Here is a 7,590-nt window from a genome sequence, read left to right on the forward strand (position 1 = left end):
TGTCAAAAGCTACTTAAGAATTCATAATTAAGAGGATGCATTTGAGCCAGTGTTTTCTGAATCCAGAGCCCAGGATTACTGGAATGGTTTTATCCTGGTTCTTCTGTAAATTCTATAGGTACATTCTAATTTATAAACTGATTCTATTCACAAATTATAATCTTTAGTAACTTCTAGGTTTTACAAGTGGAAGTAGAAGTTTTTTCTCCCTTACATGTCAAAATGTCTTAAACGTTAGAAGTATAGGGAATTACAAATTAAGCAGAGACTCCCAAGGGAAACCAATGACATCTAGTATATTTTGCTCCCCTTCTTCTTATTCAAAGATGTCACTATTGATTATACCCACAGTTGTAGGGAGAAAAAACTAAATCTTTAACCAAAAGCCCTTTCTATATTACATACATACAAACTGCTTTGTGACTTGTGACTGCAGCTGCTACTTGTAGAGTCTGTCACCATTGGTATTTCTGTGTTCAACTGTGGTCAGCTAAAAAGGCTTTCTTCAGAAAGTTTCCAAATTCCATATTGTTACATTCCAAACTTGTCCCTGTTGCTGTATTCCCAAGTATCTCACAACTATGTCATGTTATTTGAAGCTATGCTTTACTGCATCCTTTAGAGTATTTCCTATGTCACCCTTGCTTATGGTTATGCCATAAAGGTCACCATATGAAAGATGCTTGGGTATCCTTCTGTCATTGCATCTCTGCAAATGTCCGCAATGAACATTGTTTTAGTGCTCACAGACCAGTTGACTTCCAGAATCTCAGTAGTGGTGATCCTTGCTTGGCCCTTTCACATTAAGCATGATTCCAACCCTGATGATAGAACAATGCAATGAGGTTGATGTGACATCTGTGGTGGTTATGGATTTCAAAGTCATACAAAAGCTGGACACAACTTATATTGTCCATTGATGAGAATCAATTCAGTAAACCTCTATAATTCCAGCTCTGTTCTCGATGTTAGGAATAGAGCTGAACCTAGAAACAGATGATTAGAGAAGGAATCCATTTTCCCTCTTTGCATTAGTAGTGTTTCCCTTGATGTGCATCTTAAACAGACTTCACCTTGTCCAGAGGACAAGTTCACACAGGTTCTGAACCTACAAATATAGCTACCTTTAAGGAGCTTACTACCAATGGAGAGAAGAAATTTAATATTAAAGATATATAAGACTTTATTTGACAAGTGTTAGGTGATCCAGAGATCCTAAAACTGGGAGGTAAGAAAAGCCAGAGACTGAACTGATTTACAGTATAATTTCTTGCTGATACCACACTGTGGTAATCTCCTCAAACAAAGATACTGTTATTTTTTTTTCTTTCTAGTTTGCAGTCACTTGTATTGTTGGATGGTGATTTTTAAGTCAAAGTACTTATGAAGCAGAATTCAGTGACTGCTTTTTGCTCATGTGAAAAATGTTGGTTATGTTTCACTTTCATGTTTAGATTTACTGCATAATTTCAGTCATCCTCAGACATATTTACAAGGGATGGCAATCCCTAGCTCTCACACCAGAGATGTCCAAGGTGCTAATTTTCCTTGGCATCTGGGCTGATTGCTGCCATCTCTATCCCTACCCCGCTGGGGGCAGCTCCCCTTTAAGTGCTGTGATCAATGTTGAGTGTTCTTGTTTGCTTGCTCTCAGGAGCTGGCACACTCTGTTCAGCAACCAGAACATACTGTGCTTCCCTTCTTGTCACACTGCTTTTAAAACCTCACTACATCCTGTTATGTAGAGCTATCATTGTGCTACAAAGCGAGTTGGGATTATTTGTGTGTTGTTTGTCTATGTATGTGAAAGATAGTATCTAGTTCATTGCCCTCCATATGGTAAGTACTCCATGTTTGTTCAGCAAACAACACCATCCTGAGTGACCCTCTCCAGACCTTTTGTTGAAAATCAAAGCATGCTGAGTTAGGGGTTCTTATAAGATTAAAAGTGTCTTCAGTGCCAGCTTCTGTATTCATTTTATACCCATGACATACTCATCAAGCCAGTTTAGGCAATCCTACTTCACTCATGGGTACTGGGATGCTCACAACTTGCTATGGTAGAATCACCTGGAGATTTTGTTAAATATCTCATGGTATAAATGGTTTTATTTTACTTATGTGGAGATCCCTGGTGATTGATGTTGGGTGATGGTAGTGAATGCAGTGATTGCAATAAGAAAAATAGATTGATTCAAGAACAGTGAAAGATAAATATTTAAAAATTTTTTTAAACATTTATTTTTGAGAGACAGAGCATGAGTGGAGGAGATGCAGAGAAGGAGACACAGAATCTGAAGCAGTCTCCAGGCTCCTAGCTGTCAGCACAGAGCCTGATGCAGGGCTCGAACTCACGAACTGTAAGATCATGACCTGAGCCAAAGTTAGACACTTAACCGACTGAGCCACCCAGACACCCAGAAAGATAAATCTTTTTTTTTCTCTTAAATCAGTGATTTGCCGATTTTAAAAAGCCTGGTAGCTACCTACCTCTTCTTAAGAGAGATGAAGTACCAGTTTCTGTAAACAGATTTAACTCCAGGAAAGACGGAGTAAAATGTGAAAACCATGATCTATGTGAGAGTGCTATTTAACCAGTGGCAAAACAAGACAGCCTTTTCAGTCTCCAGATAACAGACCAGTCAAGGAATTAAGAATACAGCAGTTTCTCTAAATGTGGTCCAGGGACCTCCTGCATCAAAATCCCATAGTGAACAACTTGAAAAATCAGACTCTAGGGTCTCACCTTAGCCTCCTCTATCTAAATTTGGGGAGGGAAAGGCCCAGGATCCTACATTTTAACACTCATGCCTACTGATTCTGATGCACACCAAAGTTTTGAGAGCCACTGTCCTATCAACTCTCTTATTCTTTTTTTTTTTTTAATGTTTATTTATTTTTGAGAGAGAGACAGACAGAACATGAACAGGGGAGAGACAGAGAGAGAGAGGGAGATGCAGAATCCGAAACAAGCTCCAGGCTCTGAGCTGTCAGCGCAGAGCCTGATGTGGGGCTCTAACCCATGGACCGTGAGATCATGACCTGAGCCGAAGTCGGACGCTTAACCANTTACTGTTAACGAATTGTTTCCAGCTGAGATCCCTATAATATGCAGGTGCTGTTTACCATGTAATTTTACCATAGGAAACAAGGGTGTAATCAGTTAACAAAGTGTAAAGAATTAGATTTTTTTTCCCTTGAGCAAAATGTCTGACGGTGGCCAACATTCCTGATGCCTCCTCCCTTGTGCAATAGGAAAGCAATATTCAAAGAGAGAAAGCTAGTTTTGTTCATATTCTGCAACTTGCCTCTGAAGGCCATGCTAATGAATGCAAAACTCAAGCTAGAATTCTAGATTGTTTGTATTAGCAGCCACTGATTTTTGTCTTTGCCATTATACTAAACAGAGGATAGTTTCCCATCTTACCTCTAATTGAGACTCAAATAAGGGCATTGTGAATAGAGATCCTCTTTCAGTTTGCAGTGTTTTCTGTGTTTTGATCTGTTTTTGATTGACATCACAATTGTCACATACAGGCAGTTCCCTTCTAATAAACATTTGATTTATGAATGTTCCATACTCCTCAATAGCCTCTCTCAATGGACTTATAGCTACTCCTACTACCCATGTGAGGTAGATTGTTTCTGCTACCCTGAGCCCTCCTCTTCTGGGAGCTTGAGTTCTCACAAACTCCCATCAGACCCTTTGTAACAATTAATATATGAACATCTTATACTATTGCCACCAGGACACAAGAAGGTGCTAAAGGCCCTACCAGAGCACCCATAGAAATTGAGACCATGAAGGAACATGGAATATGAAAAAATTTCTTGAATTGTAGTTGGTGATGGCAAGGACAGTCTCCATTTGGACTTCAAACTTCCTTTCCCCTAGAAATAGCATTATAGTGTAATAACATACCTGTGTAAAACTCAGTTAACTGGACAAATTCACCTATTCAAACCACAGCCAGAAATCAAGCCATAAGCAGATGGCCTCTAAACTGCTGGGGGATATGCATCTCAACTATTGGGAAAGCCATTCAAAAATGCACTGATTACCAGGGTACCTGGGTGCCTCAGTCATTTGAGCAACCAACTTCAGCTTAGGTCATGATCTCACAGTTTGTGAGTTCAAGCCCCCACTGGGCTCACTTCCGTCAGCACAGAGCCCACTTTGGATCCTCTGCTTTCTCGCTCTCTCTCTCTCTCTCTCTTTCTTTCTCTCTCTCTCTGCCTCTCCCCTGTGCTCGCTCTCTCTCTCTCTCTCAAAAATAGATAAAACATTTGAAAAAATGCACTGATTACCTGTTTATTCTGTTTGTACATGATTCTGATTAGTTTTAGCAAAATGTCAAGCCTATAGCATATTATAAGTAGTAAACTTAAAGGGAATGGAAAGGACATTATAGGTAAGTGAAGTGAAATCTGATAATTGCTTGCAAGGTAAAAGAAAAAGAAACATTTAAGAAAGTTTAAGAATTCAAAAACCAACCACAATGAAACACTACTTTGCATCTACAAGAATGGTTAAAATTTTAAATATTGACAATATCAAGTATGCTAAGGATGCACAACACTTGAACTCTCATAGATTGCTGGTGGGAGTATAGAATGGTACAGTCATTCTGGAAAACAGTTTAGCAGTTCCTCATAACAAATACATACCATATAACTCAGAAGTTCTACCCTGTGATGTTTACCCAAGAAAAATGAAAACATGTGTCCCCAGAAAGACTCATACATGAAATTTTACATTAGCTTTATTTCTGATAGCCCCAAACTGGAATTAACCTAAATGTCCATCAATAGGTGAATACATTAAAAATTGTGGTATATCCATGTAATAAAATATTATCAGTAGGAAAGAACTACCGATACCCAGAACAACATGGATGAGTCTTAAAGACATGTTGAAAAGAAGAAACAATACACAAATCATTCGGTCATATTATATGATTCAACATATGTGACATTCTGGAATAAGAAAAACTAAGCTATGGTGACAGAAATGAAATTAGTGGTTTCCTGGACTAGGGGATCAACCTGAAGAATAACTAGAAGGGGCACAAGAGAAATTTCTGGGGTGATGGAAATGTACTATACCTTGATTTTAGTGGTGGATACAAAGATGTGTGTATTTTTCAAAACTTCTCAAACTGTATGCTTAAAATGTGTGCAGTTTGCTGTATATAAATTATAGCTCAGATTTTCATAAGGTACCAAAATTTGCAAAGGGAGGGGTGACTGGGAGGCTCAATTGGTTAAGCGTCCACCTTCGGCTCAGGTCATGATCTCCCAGTTCGTGGGTTCGAGCCCCGCGTCGGGCTCTGTGCTGACAGCTAGCTCAGATCCTGGGAACCTGCTTCAGATTGTGTATCTCCCTCTCTCTCTGACCTTCCACTGCTCACGCTGTCTCTCTCTCAGAAATAAATAAAAACATTTTAAAATTTTAAAAAAATTTGCAAAGGGAAAACCTTCAGAGGATCCCCCTGCTGCAGGTTAAAGCCTAAATTCCTTATCATGATATCTGGTCCTTATGAAATGTGTCCTGCCTCATTTTTTGCCATTGCTCCCACCTCCTACCACTTATTCTAAGGTANCACAATGCTCTTTATGCCTGGGATTCCTTTTTGCCTTCCCATTCACCACTCAGGACTCAGAGGTAGTACCTCCTCCAAGACATTTTGTTCACTCCTACTCTATATTAGATGTTTTTCTCTTGCTCTCAGAGAACTATATACTTCTCTGTAACAAAGCATGTATTGCTCTGTAATAAAATTGCAATTTTCAAAATTTAATTTTATTTATTTTTTATTTAAATCCAAGTTGGTTAATATATAGTGTAATATTGGTTTCAGGAATAGAATTTAGCAATTCATCACTTACATATAGTACCCAGTGCTTATCCCTACAAGTGCCATCCTTAATGTCCATCACTCATTTGGCCCATCTCCCCACCCAGTACCCCTCCAACAGCCCTCTGTTTCTTCTCTGTATTTAACAGTCTTTTATGGTTTGCCTCCCTCTATGTTTTTATCTTATTTTTCCTTCCCTTCCCCTAGTTCATCTGTTATCTATTTTGTTTCTTTTTCTTTTTTTTTAACGTTTAGTTTTGAGAAAAAGTGAGAGAGTGAAGAGGGGAAGGAGTAGAGAGAGGGAGACAGGATCTGATGCCAGCTCTGTGCTGACAGCAGAGAGCCCAATGCGGGGCTCAAACCCGTGAACCATGAGATCATGACCTAGCTAAAGTTGGTCACTTAACCAATAGAACCACCTAGGTGCCCCCATCAGTTTTGTTTCTTATATTTCACAAATGAGTGAAATCATATGCTATTTATCTTTCTCTGACTGACTGATTTCACTTAGCATAATACATTCTAGTTCCACCCAAGTGGTTGCAAATAGCAAGATTTCATTCTTTTTGCTCACCAAGTAATATTCCATTATATATATATGTGAGATATATATATATGTGATATATATATATATATATATATATCATATCTTTTTTATCCATTCATCAGTCAGTGGACATTTGGGCTTTTCCCATAATTTGGCTATTGTTGATGGTGATGCTATAAACATTGGGGTGCATGTGCCCCTTTGAATCAGCATTTTTGTATCCTTTGGATAAATACNAGGAAAAACACAGATAAACATAGGGGAAGGGAAAGAAAAATAAAATAAAAACAGAGAGGGAGGGAAACCATAAGAAACTCTTAAATATAGAAAACAAATTGGCAGTTGCTAGAGGGGAAGTGGGGGCATGGGCTAAATGGGTGTATTTTTTTAACTTAAAACCCTGGTGGACTGGGGACATTTACTGTACAATCTACTACATATTCAGTAAACGCTCAGTTAAATCATAGATTGTAGACTAATTTCTATCCAAATAGCTGAAGTTTTAGCAAAGTTATCATGAAAAATCTTCTATCCAGAAAGACTTGTTCTTCTAGAGTTGGAAATGATTGAGATTTCATTGTAAATAGCAGTTTGGGTTTATATTATTAGTTGTATGATAGCTTATTTAAAATGTTGGCTANCCAAACTAATCAGTGTATTTTGAAGATTAATTTTAATAATAGTAATAGCTAGCATTTATTGAATGTATATTAAATGCTGGGTACTGTACTAACCCTACAACTACATTATCATCAAAGTACTATTATTATCCCTATTTACAAATGAGAAAATTAAAATTTAAGTAACTTGTCCAAGGTTACACATCTATAAATGTCAGAGTCAGGATTAGAATCACTCTTAAACCTACTACTCTGTCCACAGTTTACCTCAAGCACATTTTTTTTTTAACCAGAAAGAAGTACTCATGTTGAAAGATTATGATTGACTTAAACAAGTATATATTTAAGCTATGATTATCATTAGTGTAACCAGGCCCATTTGCATATGAACCATTGTATTATTATGAGAGAGCATCATAAAGCAGTAGAGGACTAAGTACCAAAATGAGTCTTATAGACCATGAGTGCTCTAGGAATCCTATAGGAGTCTTGGAAAGGACAGAATAATTGTGTGCTTTGTCATGGCTAAATCCCAGAAAAATGTGGACAAAACTCATAGTATCCA

This window comes from Crocuta crocuta, unplaced genomic scaffold (assembly GCF_008692635.1).
Source record: "Crocuta crocuta isolate KB4526 unplaced genomic scaffold, BGI_CrCroc_1.0 scaffold394, whole genome shotgun sequence".
NCBI lineage: Eukaryota > Metazoa > Chordata > Mammalia > Carnivora > Hyaenidae > Crocuta > Crocuta crocuta.